This window comes from Rosa rugosa, chromosome 3 (assembly GCF_958449725.1).
Source record: "Rosa rugosa chromosome 3, drRosRugo1.1, whole genome shotgun sequence".
Classification (NCBI taxonomy): Eukaryota; Viridiplantae; Streptophyta; class Magnoliopsida; order Rosales; family Rosaceae; genus Rosa; species Rosa rugosa.
The window spans coordinates 21,474,891-21,493,551 of record NC_084822.1 but is presented as its reverse complement, the minus strand read 5'-3'; the positions used below and the strand labels follow the sequence as shown (position 1 = coordinate 21,493,551).

Genomic DNA, 18,661 nt, shown 5'->3' with positions numbered 1-18,661 from the left:
AATATTAACTAAGTTAAGAAAACAAATAAAACACAAAAACATAAAAAACACGAATGGAATGAGAGAACAAAGATCAAAACCGAACTTATGATTAAAATCGATTCAAACCCTAATATTGTTTATCTAAGTCATGAGAAAGGAGTTGATCATGTGAAACATTCGAAAGCAAATAATTTCCCATATTTTACTTTTCAATGCTAATTAACCTAAGCGAAAGCACCTAGATTAATCCTATCAAACATGTAATCAAGCCCTAGAAAGCTAGTCAATCATGACATGTTCAACGCATTACACATAGAGAAAGGCTATCAACTCAAGTGTACAACTTAGTATGGAAAAGTCCACCTAATTGCAATTCTCTTTAATTAAATTCGATCTTTGTACAAAACCTTTACTACTTTGATTCAAGTTTACACAAAACAAAAAGTTGATTTCATGTTCTTAAACCTAGACACATTCATATCAAAACCCTAAGTGTTTCGAACCACATAAGAGTAAAATACAAAAGATATCTATAACGCAAATTTAATTAAACAAACTCACATAAGCAACTCTCGAATTACAATATATGAATCTGAAAATTCTCAATTAATCATAAAATTCCAGAAATTAATATTCGTTCAAACATATATGTCAACTAGAACAAAACCAACGAAATTCAAAGCAAGGGTTACAAAGGAGAATCGGATTACACCGTGAGATGGAGATGGTGATGAACAATTGATGTGGTGGTCTCTTGAATCTCGAAAGCAAGCTTCAAGGTTGGAGATGGATGATGGATGCTCACGGCAATTCTTCTTCTCCCTTGGCCTTGCTTGAACTCGTGGAGATGACTAGAGGATGGAGAAACTCACGGCTATGCTAAGAACTTTTCTGATTTTTTCTAAAGTTAAAACGTAAGGAAGAGGAACCCTTGACGTTGAGAAAGAGGGAGTATATATAGGGGACGGCCTCCTTGCTCTCCAAGCCGTGTGCTTCCTCAAAATTCTCACGGCAACAATGTGATAACTCCACATAATTTCCTCCAATGCTTGCTTGCCACATAAGCCCTATGAGGTGGTCCAACCAATCACAAAATTCTCTAGAATATCTCCCTAAATAATCTTGCCGAAATTCCTTGAATATTTTCTGATTTTATCTCTTTTATTTCGGCCAAAATCATCTTAGGGATTCTAGGAATGTATCTAGACTTGTTTTGAGCTTTTCTTGGTCTCCACACTTTGTCTTTCCTTAAAACTCTCCCCTAGAAAATCTCTTGGCCGAAATCTCTAGGGTTTTCTTCTTGATTCACACGGCAATTCCTTCTTTTCCTCTTGGCTTGGACGGCAAAAGGTCTAGATAAGTCTCCAAGTACATTTTCTTTCCATAAAAATTGCCCTAGAAAATCTCAACCGAAATCTTCTTTTAATTTCTGATTTTTCACGCCATCTCCCTTGTTTCTCTCTTGGCTTTGGACGGCAAACATCTCTAGGGTTTCTTCATTGCGTCACAAACCCTAATTCCATGGGCTTTTGTGGGCCTTTGATCCATTTCCGAAAATCCACTTCATTCTTGAGAGTTCTTGGGCCTTGTTGCTTCCACTTCAAGCCTTGTCACCTTCCAACGTCATAACACTTCATTTTTCCATTTCTTTTTCATGGTTGCGTTGGAAACTTCATTGGTAAGCTCTCCTCCTTTTCGCAGGGTTTCCTGGTTGAAGCAGGAAAACTTCTTTTCTTCATTTCTGCTCATTTTTGTGGTCCATTGTTCCTCATTTTTGCTCCCCTTAACGTTTGCAAGCTCCTCTTTCCATTTGTGAGTTCATTTCCACTTTTTGGCTCCGAGGTCCTGAAAATAGAAACTAATAAGAAAAATAGAAACTTTCCTAAAATGAAAAATGGCAACTTTCCTAAACTGAAAATGGAAACTTTCCAAAAAATGAAAAATAGAAACTTTCTACAAATAGGAACTTTCCCAATCGAAGAATGGAAACTTTCCTAAACAGGGTTTTAATAAGGAAATAACGCAAGAAATGTAGGGAAAAGCAAGTAAAACGTCGCATTAAAATGCTCCTAGTCACGACAGGATACAGGATAGATCATCCTAGTCATGATATGATGTTCCATCTACTAAAGACTTCACATGGACATCCTTTCTCTCGAGCAAAACGAAGCATGAATCAAAAGTTGATTCTTGGACTAAGTGTGACCGCCCCCGCTGCCTCTGGCGCCGCCGCAGTCCACCTCCAGCCTAGGGCTGGCACAGTCCCTATCTTTGACACCATGGATGGCGCTCATCATGGTGATGGCTCCCTAGGTGATGCTGCAATCACCAACTTTGCTTCAAATAGCGTTTCAGACGCTCAGGCCCAATCAAAATCCTCATTGGTTACTTCTACAGCCTCTTGCTGATCATTTTACAAAGCCTGTTCCTTAAGGAAGTTAGGACTGAGACCGTCCTATGCAAAGGATATAAAAATACTCATTTTGTTCTTACATAGAATCCGTGGGATTCTGTGGACTAGTTCAACCAACTTGCGGACGTTTAAATATCTCATAATGTTGGTTGAGACACAAACACGCTGGTCACGTGTTGTGCCATTGTCCACTTGTAAATGCTGCTTATGCTACGCTCCTAGCACATATCATATTACAACGGGCCCATTCCCCGGATCATCTTATTCAGTCAATTGGATTTGACAATGCTAGAGAGTTTACATTGAAGACTTTCGATGGTTATTGCATTGGGACTGATGTTGGCCGGACATCATATTCCCAAGAACACACCCAATTGGACTCGCGGAAACGACTACGATGGTAGTCCGGACATTGGTAATGCTTACCAATCTCCTTATATCCGCTTGGGGTGATGCAATATATCATGCAGCTATGCTAATTCGTCTACGACCCACCGACATTCAATCTACCTCTGCGTTACAGCTAGTCACTGGGTACTAGTATCATACTTACGCATATTTGAGTGTGCTATTTATTGATAGGAGCATAATTATGCGATAATAATGTTATTAATTCCCATATTTACTTTGTTAGTTTATCTTATTTTCTGGTTAATTTAGTTGTTTTTATGTTTATTAGGTTTTCCGAAGTAAGGAAAGAAATAAGAGCAAAAGGAAGGAGATATGTGCAATTGATGGAGAATTGTGGACTCTTGATGAATCAAGGAAGCTTAAGGCAATATGAAGGAAAAGATATTCAGCAATTAATTCTCTTGGCTGCTCCTATTGGATAGAAGGATGTCAATGAATCCTAAATCAATCAGAACATTAATCAAGGAGTTAGAGTCCCAAAAGAAAAGAAGAAAAGAGTTACAAACTGAAAAAAAATCTCTCCTTGGACGTTCAAGAAAAGGGGATCTCACATACGAAGAAGCCTAGACGCACCAGAGCTCAAGAAGTAGCAAGACTACAAAACCACGCCAGAGATCGATCGCTGATCCGTATTTTCCAATTTTCTGATCTTTGTTGTCTTCTTCCTCCATGAACTCTTTTGTGTTTTTGATTTCCATTATGTGTAACTAAATTTCCAGTAGTTAGGAGGCAGTTGAAGCCCTTAGACATGATCCATAACGTGCTTTGATATTCAATTTGTTTTCCAATTAATAAAGTTGAGGTTTTGTTTACCGTATTTCTCATTGATGAATTCTATGTTTGTAAGCTTTGGAGGCCTACTTAGTATGCATGCTAGGGTTCTAATACTTTGATTGTTTGATGCCTGGAACAATAGTTGGATTCCTCAAATTATCTAGAGAAGTAATTGGTAGTTTTCACTAGCAAGTAAACAAAACCCTAGGTTTAGCAAGGCTCTAAGTTATTTGCGATGCCTAGTGATTGCTCAAACTCTTTTCAAACTTAATGATCTCTGCATGTTTAATCTAATAAACGTACCTTTAGGTTGCATTGCTTGGGAATAGTCTAGGTGTAGAGCACTTCCTGCCTAGCGTACAAAGTAAGAAAGGGTAATAGGTTGTGTTCAAGCGTACCGAGCCAATCTGAGCGTCTTCAACTAAGTTAATTGGTAGCAAATTGGACAAAGTGTGTTTTGTGTGATTGTTGGGGGTGGATACTTCCTTCCTAGCTAGTTTCATTATCTTGATATCAACCAACTTCAAATCTGCTTCAATTTCGTTTTTCTTTCTGTTCTCTGTTTTTCTGTATTTTATTTCCATAGCAAATCAACTCCGAAATTCACCAAATTTTGTGTGCTGGACGCCTTGTGTGTCTAGTACGTCTCTGTAAATTTTCATATTTTCTGGGTTGTTTTGGTTAGATTCTTAGTTTGTTTTTCGACTGCTGTTCAGTAGGAACTGCAGTCACGTTCTTGTGACTTTTGTTGAAGCACTTAGTTTAACTTAATCCTCTGCGGGAGACCCTTATTTCTCTATACTACGATTGACATATTTGCAGGAGAATAAGGAAAATCAATAGCTTTCAATTTAGCTATCATTTATGTGCCAATTGTGCCGCCACAACGCACTATGATGGGTCCTTACAGACGAATGGGCAACTACGTTGGATTTGAGACTTCAACAATCGTCCGCCACTTCATGCCTTTGCAAGGCGATCTCCTTACCGCTAGATTTGCAGATATCACTTTGATGAGACAGTCTTCCTGTCGTTATGGGAAGATAAGAACACGGATGTTCAGCAGGAACGACAGGAATTGTCGTGGCCTGTCTCCACTATGTCTCATCTCGATCCCTGTTAAAGTGAAGAGATCACACATATCTGCTGCAAACATGCCTGCAAGGAAGGACGTCCCTACAAGAGGACGTAGAGCCACCCTACACGGAGGTAGGCATGGTGCCAATGCCAAAGAGAGTGGCACTCTAGCGTTATAGGCCATGACCCCAGCTAGGATGCGTGGGAGGCTCGTGGGTTCGAAGGATACTTTGGCACATTTCAATCCTTTGATCATCAAGACTCAAAATTCGTCTCATGAGAATCTTCCGGATTATGGTTATTGTTGGGGGACGCCTCAACATCAGAACCTATTCCTGAGAATGTAGAGCTCTATGAAAATTACACTAGTGTACATGAGATGTGGGATAGAAACTCCATCATAATTGATGATGTAATTGCGCATTTCGTTGAGCATGGGTTTGTTAAGTCCGATGACATCGAGCCACACTCCGTTGATGACTGAATGCCAACGTAGAGAAATTTGGCCTAAATGGAAAGATGCGATCCAGGTTAAATTGGATTCTCTAACGAAGAGGAAGGTTTTTGAGCCAGTGATGCCAACACTTCCTGACATAAAACCTATTGACTAATGGGTCTTTGTTAGAAAGCGTGATGAGAAAAAGAGATGGCAATCTCGCCTTATGGAGCAAGGCTTCTCACAAAACGCCCTGGAATCGACTACGATGAGACATATTCTCTCGTAAAGGATGTCATTGCACTCCACTATCCTGTCAGTTTGGTAGTTTCCGAATAACTGATCATGCAGCTTACAAATGTGGCCACTACGTATCTATACGGGGATCTAGATATGGAATATACATGAAGGTTCATGGTGAACTTCATTTACCCAAGTCAAGTGGCTCTAGACCACGGAGCGCGTTTACGATAAGGTTGAAATGCTCACTAAAGTGACTATTTGATTGGGAAGGGATATGCCCACGTGTTTTCATAACAAGTTTTGGGTTCTATCGCGGTTCATATTGGACATGATCTTCATTGGAAGCCCTTAAAGAGTTAAGGGAAAACCGCTAAACACTTGAAATCCGAGTTTGAGATGAATGATTTTGGGAGAACATGATTATGTCTCAGTTTGGAACTTGAGCATCGTGTTGAAGATGCTTAGGCATTTTGACAAGGTCAAGTATTCAAGCTCCTCCATGATCGTCCATAGTCTTGATCCTGAAAATGATCCACTTCGTCTGAAGGATGATGACAAAGATGTGCTAGAGGCGAAAGTGTGATGCCCCGGAAATTCGTATTTATTTTCCGAGAATTTTCCGGAATCTAATTTATGGTTATTGGACGATTTCGTGGCTCGTGGACGGAGCGGAAGTATTTCGGACGAATTTTTATTCGAAAAGTGTGGATTTAGGGGGGGGGTTCAAGGTTGAATTTTTATACGTTGAGATTTTCTGAAAACTTCCTTCACGAAAGTCATAGAGCGCGTCGATACGAGTTCGTGGACATGCGGAACGCGAAAATCGGAGTTTGTATGAGGAAGTTATGGCTTTCGGAAAACGTTTCCATTTTATTATAAATAGGGATTTTCCGATCATGGACATGCTAGGCATTCTCAACAAGCAGCAGATAGAGGTATTTTTTATGCTATTATGGGCTATATGGTCTGAACGCAACAAACTTGTTTGGAATGGGGGTGTTTTTAATCCCACGCACACTGTGAGTTGGTCCATGCAACTACTTTCTGAGTGGTGGTTGTGGGGTGGTTGCACCCAATGAAGATTCATGCGCAGAACAAAAGAACAATAGCAAAGTGGATATTCCCCCCTCGTGGGAGGCTTAAGCTGAATGTTGATGGTGCCTACAAAAGTGATGGGAGTGGTGGTTGTGGGGTGGTTGCGTGGGATGAAACTGGTTGCTTTCGTGGTGCATGGTCTACGAGGTTAAAACATCTATGCTCGGCTTTTCATGCCGAAGCGGAGGCCTGTAGAGCTGGATTACTCTTGGCAATATATCAGGGGTGGAAGGAAGTTGAGGTCGAAAGTGACTGCATCATCTTAGTGGCTGCTCTCAACCAACAAGGTGAGAATAACTCAGAGGTTGGTCGAATTCTAGATGATTGTAAAGTTTACATGCAAGCTTTTGATTGGATTAGGATTCGACATGTGTTTCGTGAAGCAAACAGTGTAGCAAATAGGTTGGCTCACTTTGCTAGTTTAGATCTTGTTGTGGGTCTTTGTTTAGATGAGGCTCCTACTTTCATACAAGATGCCCTCTACGAGGATAATTGTAATGCAACTATGATTGCTCGGGGTTCAGGTATTACGTCCCCCTCGATGCAACAAAATCTAAATAATATAAATAACGGGCGTGGGGCTGAGCCTCCCAGTTAGGCTGGGTTCCAAACCCCATTTTCAAAAAAAAAAAAAAAATAAGGATTTTCCGAAAATTATTTCATAAATTCCAATTTTCCATTTTTGGAAACTCCTCTCTCCGTTCTCTCTCCTTCGCGCAACCCAGATCCGATAGAAACCCGCCGACCCGACCCGGTTCGTTCTCTCACCTCCGGCCACCTTCGGCGACGGGACAGGCTGACACCGACTCAGACCAGCCTTGTGCGTCGCCCTGTGGTGTTGGTTTGCACGGTGGTTTACCAGAAAGTGGATATCGAAACTCCAACAGTTGAAGCAATCGGGACCCGACCGGAAATCCACTTTTCCGGTGACTTCTCGGCCGATCCTTCTCAGTTTTGGAATCTCGTCCTCCTCTTGATCATCCTCATACCCGCCTTGAAGGACGATTTTGTGTGTGGAGTGGAAGATCAAGGGTTGAAGATCAGCGGTGAACAGTGAATCTGGAGCTTGATCAGACGGCAGCGATTGGCTGATCTTGCAAGCTTGATCTTGGACGATCTAGGCCGAACCAGACTTAGCTACAGGTATGAAAGTTGCTCTACTCTTCATGATGAACATTTCTGGATGGCTTGATTGTTGTGATTTTGAGTTTGGTCGGTGGCGGTGCACCACCGCAGGTGGCGGCGTTCCGGCCATGTATGGAACAGTTTCAGATTTTATATATCATCTACTCGTCGATACGAGCATTTCGATATATAATACGCAATTTTTGGAGATCTTATGAATATATTGTGATTTTTACGGTTTCGGACCGTTTGATGATTCGATCCGTGAGGATTTGAGCGTCTGATCGACTTGTGATTTTGACATATCGATCGTAAAAGTATTCCGGAGACATTGGATGGTCTCGGATGTGGTTTCGCCTCGATTGGCGTCACTTTGGGGATTTTTGTTCAAAACAGGGGTTTCGGACTTAAATCAATTGTGAATCGTTACTAAGTTGAAACCATATGTGATTAGGTACTTGACGAAGTATTCTTGGATAGTTAGTTGGTGGTTAGACTGTTTTGTTCTGTATTGAAGACGCAGCGGGAATTTCGAGGTGAGTAATCTCACAACGTTCATTTACGAACGGAGTTACCATTATTGTTTTGGCGTTATTTATTTAACTGCAAACTATAGTTGGTATTAGTAGGGATTTCTGAGCAAATGACTACGTATATATATATATTTACGTGAAATATATATATATTCTTGTGAGTGATGTGTGATGAATAATATGCATGATGGTGTTCATATTATTGTTGAAGGCGACTTTTCAGGAAACAATATTGTGGAAAAAGATGTTTTCTATTGTTTGAAAAGTATTGAGTTTGATGTTACATTTTGGTGTCAAGCGTGACTCATTTTAAATGTATTGGTCCTTGTACCAAGAGCCACAGATGGTGAGCAAGGATGGGGAAAGCCGAAACTAGATGTTTGTAACGTTTTTAGGTCGGGTGCGACTTACTTAACGTTTGATTCTAAGACCAGACGGGGTCTGAAGATCATATGTCACATATGGTGACAGGTCGCAGATGGTGACCTTAACTTTTGATTCTAAGACCAGACGGGGTCTGAAAATCATATGATGGTGACCAAGGCAGGAAATAGGTAATCACGTCTTTGGCCGGACGAGTGGTTACGATTTCAGTTAGAGCTCTAGTCTGTCTGCCATTATAGCTTATGGAGGTAACGGTCGAGGTTGCTGGAGACTCATAAGTATGTAGTTTAAAGGAGAGTTCTGAGAGTATTCTTCTTTTATTCTCTAGATGAGACTTGGATTGCTTCTTGATGGTTAAGTTAGCAAATAGAACATTGTCACAGCGGTGACTTAAGTTGTCCCTTCGGTGGAAAGGATATGGAATGTTAGAAGGGATCATAGTTGCATTGTTTCCTTAAGCTGATTGTGTGAGTTGTTGATTGATGTTCATGAGTTACTCATATGAGCTTTCATAAGCTTACCAGGTTTGTTGTGTGGCAACCCGGAGCACCATTCAAATGGTGTAGGGGTTAATCCTGCAGGTCAGGGTAATCGTGGCTGAAGCTGAGGTAGCTTGTTGGCAGCAGAACGGGTAGGAAGCAAATTTTGTTGGTTTTGTCATTGTTATGACTTCCGCTATGTAGTAAGCTCTGATGAGCATTTATGTTTTATTTTGTGATGGCAATTTAATTCGTAAGCTTATGTAATATATGACTCTGTGGGGCAGGTCAATATTGGAATTGTGGGTTCAGGGCATCAATATGTACTATGTTTAAAGGGAAGATGTTTCCATGTATTTTGTATTGATGGCTGAACGATCATTCATGTATAATTATGGGATTATATATCGATTTTTATTTGTGTTAAAAATCAGGGGCGTGAAAGAAAGTGTCTTACTTAAGTACAATAGGCGCATTATTGTACTTAGCTCAATGCACAAGAACGGACATCGATCTCATATGTTGTGAACTTGTTAGCTAGATATAGCTTTGCGCCAACGCGACGCCATTGGAGTGGTATAAAAGATATCTTTCGGTACTTGAGATGTACGATTGATATGAGCTTGTTCTATCCCTACAGAGAGATGATGGATTCGGACCCATCACACACCAGGAACGCCTCCAACACTGGCCTGCATCCACTGTCCCCATCCCAAAACACATGTTGTTTTGGAAGGTTTTGCTGATATTGGGTACCTCTCTGACCCACACAAGTTTTCCCAAACTGGTTAAGTGTTCACCATGAGTAAAAGACCATGATATCTTGGAGGTCTACAGAACAGACCCTAGTCGCTATATCTTTGGACAATGCAGAGATTATTGCTCTTCACGAAGTGGTTCGTGAATGTATATGGATTGGATCCATAATTACGCATGTTCGAACAATTGTGGTTTGAAGTCTACCACAGATGAGCCTACGAGCATTTAGGATAATGCTGCTTATTTTGAACAAATGAAGCAAGGCTACGTCAAAAGCGACAACACCAAGGATAATCAGCAACAACAGACTCTCCTCAAGATTAAAGTGAACTAGGTTCGATATGAGGACAGTGTGGCAAACTTGCTCACTAAGTCATTGCCTAAATTCCACTTTCGAGAAACATGTTGGTAGCATCATTTGCGGAAGTGATCCGAACTCCCATGACCGTAGTCATTAGGGGGAGATCCAGACATCAGGGAGAGATGTCTACGTGTATGGTCTTGAAACGTGAAGGGTGTGTTGTGCTCTTTTTCCCCTTCGACCGTGGTTATTTTTGTCCCACTGGGTTTTTGTTACTCGGCAAGGTTTTTAACGAGACAACGAGAGAAGCACCGCGTTTGGGCGACACAAGGAGGAGTGTTTAAGTAAATCTGAATTGTGTCTAGCCTAAACTCTAGGTTACTTGACCTAGTGGTAATAGAGTTTTAATTAGAGATAATCTCGGAGAATATCTTAGAGATATCCATTCATTGTATGATTATCTTTCCTTGTACAATTCAAATTCTATGCATTGTAATCCTCTATATAAAGAGGCCCTATTATCAATGAGAATACATACTCTCTCTCAAATATCGTTTCCCTAAAACACATGTATAATTTTGGAATTTATATTGATTTTTAATTATGTTTAAAAATCGGGGCATGACAAGTGAGTTGTGTAGTATATTTCAAATATTCTTATTTGCTACAAAAATGGTGGGAAAACATGATTTTAGCAATTTACGAAATATCTCTCTATTTTAAAGTGAAGCATGTCTATTTGTGAAATATGCGGGGGTTTTATATGTTATGTGTTGGATCCATTGTTTGACTAGTTATGGAACATGTAAACTTTTTGATTGATTATGCCGAGGTAAGGATGCGTTACATGGTGGTATAGGGCTAGGGAAAGCCATTAGGGTTCCTGTGGGGTACCTTAAATTGAAGGATAATAAATAAGAAGTGATGATGCGATGTCACTACTACAAAAACCACTTTTTAGGACATCCTATAAGGACACAGTTTTATCGAGGTGTCTTATCGAGGTGTCCTGATAACCCTAAGAGGACGAGATAAAGAAAACAGGCGCAGTCCCGCCCTTTTTTTCGCCAAAAGTTAAAAATTTCCCGCACATATTTTGACCGCCCTCTCACTCTCTCTTATCTGCGTCTCTTCCTCGTCGAATAAACCCAAACCAAATTGGAGCTCAGATTTTTCCCTCTCTCTCATCTGTCTCTCACTTTTTCTTCTGGCCAGATTTGTGTGCTTTGGTTGATGATTAGAAATTCCCTATTTCTCTCAAACCCTCGTCTTCTCCCACAACCCCTCTTTTCCTTTCTCACCGATCTCAATGTCACCCACCAAATTGAGTTTCGAAGAACTTGGTGGCCACTGGGTTGACCTGGATTGAGGGATTATTCTCTTTGGGTATCTTAATTTAGTTTCGTCTCTTGTCGAACCCAGTGGGTTTCTCGTGTCGGGCTCATCCAAACGGAGTGTGGAAGCAGCAGTAGGTTTAAATTCTACAGGTACAGATGATGCAACCGTGGCCTCCATTCTTTCGAAGAAGCAAAAGCAGAAGCAGAAAATCATCAGGCTCTCCGACCTCTGAACCTCCAGAACCCACATCAACAACCTCCCTTCTTCCAAGCCCAATCACTCCCAGGACGACCACCCCGAGTTCATATACCGCACTTGGATCTGGTCCAAGTTCGACGAGCTCATCGAGTCCCTCATCCAACTCCTCCTTTTGCTGGAATCCGATGAAACTCTCAAGGTCCTTTTTTTTTTTTTTTTTTTTTAATTTACAACAATTCAGATAATTATAGATATCTTTACTGCTTCTAATTTGAAATTTGATAATGTTGTTAGGAGGTGGTGTTGGATACACTGATGGAGTTTTTGAAGTTGGGAAATGGAGGAAGGTTTCACTCTGCTATATTCCATAGGTTTCTTCATAACATTGTAAGTTATGGTTTTCTCTATAGACTTGGCCAGACTTTGATTTTCCTTTATTGCTATTTGAAGAGATCTTTATGATAATTCTGTTGTTATCACTAGGTGTACTCTACAACGTGGCCGAATTTCTTGGTAGACTTGCTTGCATCAAAGTATTTCAAGTATATTGATGTCTAGTTTTAAATGATAAAATCATGCTCCTGCTTTATCTTTGCTGATTTCATTTACTTATTTTTAATATACTCTATATATGCAGATTCTTCAAACTCTCGAGTGGCCAATTGGTGTTGAGTCTGAAATTGGTACGAACCCATCCCTTCAAACTCTTCTCTACCAATTTATTCTATTTGATCATACCACTGCTTCATGAATTAATTTTATTTCCATTTATATTTGCAGTTTACAAGTGACACTTTCCAATGCAAGTGGATGTGCTTTTCATCTTGGTCTAAAGATTATTTGAAGTTCCATTTAGATATTCTGAATAATAAATTCAATGTCATCTCTCTACACTTATGCAGGTCTATCTGATATGCTTTTCATCTTGATCTATCTCCAATCTTAAGTTAGTTTGTCGACCTATATTTTCATCTGTAATCTGCACTTGTTGAACTTTGTGTTGGTTTGCTGTAGGAAAATGGATCCTTATTTACTGGCCACAATAGCAAAGACATACATTTAATCATGCTCTGGTAACCTTTTTCCTTTTTCCTTTCCTATGTGAAAGTCTTTTAGAGTACTAATTATGTATCAGGTCTATTTAGAATAGGTATTGGCTAATGCAATCATGCATCTTCTGTTGGAGCTCCTTGAACTAGTCACACTTCAGGTAACTATATCTTTGTTTCTATTTTCTTGATTGTCTTGGTATTTTGATTTTTTGTTTTGTTTTCTGCTCTATTGTTGTTTCAGAGATAACCCGATTCCTTCATGTAACACTACGTTACTGATGTGGTGAGATTGAGTGAATGTGGATATCTGTTGCAAATTTAAGGTAGGTTACTGGTAAAGAATTGAACTTGTTTATCTAAAAATCAAAACTAATATTTGCCAAAAAAAAAAATTAGAATCAAAATTATTAACAAAATATTTTTCTTCTCAAATTCGAATGAACATGTTTGGACAAATTTAAACTAGCATATCTTGGCTTCTTATCAAATGCATCTGAGTCTCAAATATATGGCTTCAGTTCATTTGAATTGGAAGCAATGAACGTGCTTTTCCTTTAGTAAAATGAGAATAATGTTGTATTTGATTTGGATTTTTGGTTGTTGTACAAGGAACATGTATAATAGAACATGTGATACCTAAGCTATTAGAAACTTTTTACTTCTATTTGTTTGTTTATGCCGTTTTGTAACTCTTATTTTGGGGTGACGAGGTTGCAAGATGTGGTGAGAAACTATATTCAATTAAATTTATGACTTGATTTTTTTTTTCTTTTGTTCATTAGTGCAATCTACAAGAAGGCATGGAGGGAAATGCTGTTGCTAAAACCATGAAGAATGTTTCAAGAGGCATGGTTGTTCTTACAATTCCATTTACCGTGGGCTTTCGAAAGGTACTTTGGCTGATTTTTAGAAATTTGGGGTCTGAGTTGTGTTTTCTAGTTTCATTCACTTATGTTGCTGTAGAACCCTTGGCTACTGATCCCATACTTATGTTATGCAAATCTTGAATTCTGCAGCTGTTGGACGAAGGTGAATGCAGCTGGATTGAAATTGAAGTTCTCTATCAAGATGATAGCCCTACCTTGTTAGATATCTACTCTTGTGCTCTGTTTTTAATCTATCGAGATAGAATGATATTGTTCATGTTGCTGAGACATTTGAGTTTTTATCTGGTATGTTATTCATGATGTGATCTGTTCATATACTTGTTGTACTGTTTCGGTTACTTTTCTACTTTGATTTCTGGGCTTTTGTCCTTCATGAAGCTGAAGCAATGTTAATGTGACATTTTACTATATATAGGCATCAATGGCATCTAGGAAGTGATTGAAAGAAGAAAGGGGCAATTGTCAATATTAGCTCTAATGCAGCTCACCTTCCTTCTGATACCTGCTTTATTGTTTATGTTATTGTTTATTAGCTGAATTGTCATTATTAATTTTAATCATTCAAGTTTTGTTGAAAGGAGGAATTGACTGTAAGCATGTTTCTTTTAGTTTTTCTCGTTTGTATTTGGCGATGGTGATCCAAATAAGGAATTGAAGAAAAGAGATGGAAGATGGTAATGATCAAGTACTAAGTTTATTGGTTTGATGCTTTCAACAATTTATTTTTGCTTTCTTTTTAAAAAAAAAAACAATTTACTTCTTTTCATTGGTTTTATGCAGTTAGGTTTCTTCCTCTGAGAACTTATGTACACTAGTAATTTAACGGTATTTGTAACTCTCTCTCCCCTCTCTCCTTTCAAAAGTAACTGGAATCGTTTCCTGTACATGGCATGCCTTGCTGCAATTAGAAAATTGTTGCTAGTTATTTTCTTTGTTTCTTATATCCTTACTTTAGCAAGTTCAGTGGATTGCTATGAGACATGATCTGTTGTGCAGGTAGCTGATCAGTTCTATGACATTCTGCACAAACACTGCGGAAAAGTAGAAGTACACTTTTGGAAACCTATTTTATTTATCTACTCAATTTGAGTCTTCCACTTCAAAGAAAGAACCTGAATTATCTGTGCACTTTTAAACATCTTAAGGAGGCCATAACTATTACTTCTTTTGATAGCAAATTTCCAAGTATATGCCCTCTGCCTCATTATCTCATTTAAAGAACAAGGACTGTAGAAGCATGTAGATCATTGAGAATGGAAATAGCATTTGACACTAAACTACCACCTAGTTGATGGATGAAGTTTTTCTAATTCATATTGTTTATCTGATTGCAGTCATTGCTGTGTGATCGAAACCCGAACTCTCCAGCAAACAATTAGAATGCTAGTGTAGTCTATCCCAAACTCAATATCTTGAATTATTTTCATTTGTAATTGAGTATAGCTGGAAGATTTGAGATTGTATTGAACTGAATATTGCTAATTTGAAGATCATTTTGGTTGGCAAAGTCATATAGCAGTTTGAAGATCATTCTTTTAATATATTTTTTTTGGACAATTTTTTAGTTTTAAGGACACAGTTTATGTGTCCTCTATTATATTTAAGGACATCTATTTTCGGATGTAAGGACACAACTCAAGTGTCCTCTTATACATATAAGGACACTATTTTTGATAATATAAGGACACAAATCAAGTGTCTGTTGAAGGAAAATCAAGTTTAGTGTGCCTTATCAAACTAGGAATAGGAATAGGAGAGAAGGTTTTAGATTTCCCAATCCTACGCGGATTGGTATTCCTTGTACCATTAGAACTAGTACTTTGTAATCCCTATATATAGGGCTCCTATTCTCAATAATAAAATTACAATTCTCTCTACATTCTCTCTCGAATCTATTTTACTTAAACACGTTATCAGCACGACTCTAGCCACAAAACAAAATCTGAAATCCTCTTCATCAAAACTGCCGCAGCACCTAGCCCGCCTGCTCTTGCAGCCCTCCAGGCCGAGCCTTTCACCACAGCCCCTGCTGCCCATCTGCGCGCCCCCGCGCCCGTGCGTCCGCTCCACGCTGCCCCTGCAGCGTTCCTGCAACTTTGCCGCAAGTCTGCTGCCCCTGCAGCGCCTCCAGCTAGCTTGACTAGCCTTTCTGCCCTGCAATACTAACCGGCAGCAACTGCAATCTGCAGTACACAAACCAACCAAGCTACATCGCTTCCAAGTACAAGAATTCAAGAATTCAAGCTCCAATTAACCAAGTAAGTATTTATATTAAAGTTCCCGCTTTTCGAATTTAAATTCCTCCTTTTTCTTCGGGGACTTGCAACCTCCCTTCTTCTACATCCCACCTTTCTTATAACGTGGGTTCGATCATTGAAAAGCGGAATCGTGGGAATTCACGCAATTAACGAACTAAGAGCGTTCGTAAGACTTCGGACTAAGAGCGTTCGTAAGCATCGAATTTTGACCATATAAACATCATTGTTTCGGTCTAATCCAATTATTCTTGGAAATCGATTTCTTGGTAGCATAGCTCAGAAATCTTATTTATTAGTTGTCGTGGAAGTTTTAAACTCCGAAACTAATATATTTCTTCTTCTTATTTCAGGATATCGAAGCCAAAGCTTGACTTTCCTATACTTGACTCAACTGGCTCGGAATATCATAGTTGGGTCACAGATGTTTAGAACCACCTCACTTCAAAAGGGATCCTACCCGTAATTCAAGCACCAAATCCCGACCTCATATTTGAGCGTACGGCTACAAATAATGCCACCGCTCTCATCTTGATGAGACGCCACATGGATAAATCACTCCGATTGGAGTACATGGCAATCAAGGATGCTAGGGAATTATGGGTTGCGCTAGAAGAGCGTTTTGGTAATATTCAGGATACCCTCCTCCCCGACTTGAAAGTTCGATGGGGCAATCTACGATTCGCCGACTTCAAGTCTGTAGCTGAATATAATTCAGAAGTTCTTCGCCTCAAAACCATGTTGGGGTTCTGTGGACAACCTGTCACAGAGCAAGAACTAATTGAGAAAACTCTCTCCACCTTCCCCGTCTCAGCTATTTTGCTATCAAAGCAATACCGAACTGAATTCAATACTGGACGGCTCACGAGGTTTCATCAGCTAATTAATATTATGTCTGTAGCTGAAAAACATGATAATATCCTCGTGAAGAATTATAATTCAAGGCCTATAGGAACTAAGAGCGTTCAAGAGGCGAATTATAATAATGCACCCAAAGGAGGGCGCAAGGAGCGGAACCCTAAAATTAAGGGACACAACGGACGTTTTGGTACATATAACCGCCCTACAAAGGAAGGAAACCGCCAAAATGGCGCAGGAGCACGTGGCAACAAGGGCCAACGTGGGAGAGGGGGACACAAGGCCGCCGGCCATAGGGGTGGCGCCATTGTCCAACAAGGACGTCAATCTCGTCCTCATGCACGTGATGCATCTCAATTCAAGGGAGGAAATCGTAATGATGCATGCCATAGATGTGGATCTATTGAACATTGGTTCAAGCAATGCAATGCAAGCAAGCAATTAGCTGCACATTACAAGGCATATAGAGACTTTAGAGAGCATGAAGCTAATTTTGCCGAAGAAGAAGAAGAAGAAGATGGTGATGATGCCAACGTCAATCTCACTATAGCGGACTTCAAATCTGGCAAGGAATTGCACAAGGATGCTGCAGATTTTGATTAGTGTAGTCCTTTATGTTTCCAAGCATTATGTAATGGCAATTATGCCTTAGTCAATAAATGACATCTTGTATTAATTCTATCTTATGTGGCGCATCGAATTAAGTATGATGTCTAGGAAGGTAATTGAGATTAGTGGTACTTAAGAGAGCCTCGCTCCACCGACATCTCTCTACTTCCCTGGTCATATTTGATTAGAGTTACTAAACGGATAGAGTGACTACGATTTGTCTACGATTTGATTTGTATTGGATTAGATTTTGGTCACGAAACTTTGATGTAATCATTGGCTATTTTAATAAAGTTTTCGATTTGTTCTATACAATGTCTTGGACATATTTTTAATTCGAACTTTATTATTTTTCAGTATGTTTCCCGGAAAGCTAGAATGCCTCGTGGATAGTGCAACTACACATACTATCCTTCGAAATAGGCAACTATTTCTATGGATGACACCATCTCGATCTTCCGTGACTACGATGGCTGGATCATGTCAATTGATTCATGGTAGAGGACCAGCCCAATTTATGTTGCCAAATGGCACAATTTTAAATGTCACCGAAGCTCTTTATGCTCCTAGGGCAGGAAGAACCCTATTGAGTTTTAAAGATATAAGAGCCAATGGTTTTCATGCGGAAACGCATTGTGAGAATGGACAAGAGTTCCTTTGCATCACCTCTAATGACTACGGACATAAATGAGTCTTAGAGAAACTTATGTGTCGATCTAGTGGGTTGTATGCAACCACTATTCGAGTAATTGAATCCAATCATGTTATGAGAGATGATTTATGGGATTCAGACACATATAGGCTTTGGCACGACCGTTTGGGACACCCAGGTCGTGACATGATGATCCGTATATTAAAGACTTCACACGGACATCCCTTTTTCAGAACGAAAGGAAGTAAAACCCGAAATTTGGATCAAGGAGGAGCACCTGCGCCTCACGGCGCCTTCCCCCTTCAAGTCCGGCCACCACTAGCCGGCGCCGCCATCCCCCTGCGGCTCAAGGGTGGCTTTGACGCCACCTCTGCTCCCCTGACTCCAATTTCTACTTCTAGAGTCAATTGTGACTTCATGGCTCAACCAAAATCCTCATTGGTTGTTTCTAAAGCCCATTATTCGTTCTGCAAAGCCTGCTCTTTAGCAAAGTTAGGATCGAGACCATCCTATGCAAAGGACACTAAAGAAAATATACCATTCTTGCAAAGAATTCAAGGTGATATTTGTGGACCTATTCAACCACCTTGCGGACCATTTCGATATTTTATGGTGTTGGTTGATGCATCGACACGCTGGTCACATGTCATGCTATTGTCCACAAGGAACGCTGCATTTGCTAAACTCCTAGCACAAATTATTAAGTTAAGGGCTCACCACCCTGATCATCCTATTAATTCTATAAGGTTAGACAATGCTGGGGAGTTTACATCAAAATCTTTTGATGATTATTGCATGTC

The 18,661-nt window shown here is 39.8% G+C and overlaps 1 long non-coding RNA gene across 17 annotated transcripts; it reads left to right on the top strand.

The window, feature by feature from the left end:
- Window positions 1-11,072: 11,072 nt before the first annotated feature.
- Window positions 11,073-15,012, top strand: LOC133735440 (uncharacterized). 17 transcript variants are annotated; one of them, XR_009859027.1, is made up of 10 exons: window positions 11,073-11,747; window positions 11,843-11,935; window positions 12,032-12,090; window positions 12,186-12,231; window positions 12,329-12,450; window positions 12,563-12,621; window positions 12,699-12,758; window positions 12,842-12,923; window positions 13,383-13,490; window positions 13,617-15,012. It is a non-coding gene; the product is annotated as an uncharacterized LOC133735440 (long non-coding RNA). The 17 variants fall into 17 exon arrangements; XR_009859029.1 differs by having other exon boundaries at window positions 12,694-12,758; XR_009859030.1 differs by having other exon boundaries at window positions 12,563-12,923; window positions 13,617-14,161; window positions 14,268-14,312; window positions 14,484-15,012.
- The last annotated feature ends 3,649 nt before the right edge of the window (window positions 15,013-18,661 follow it).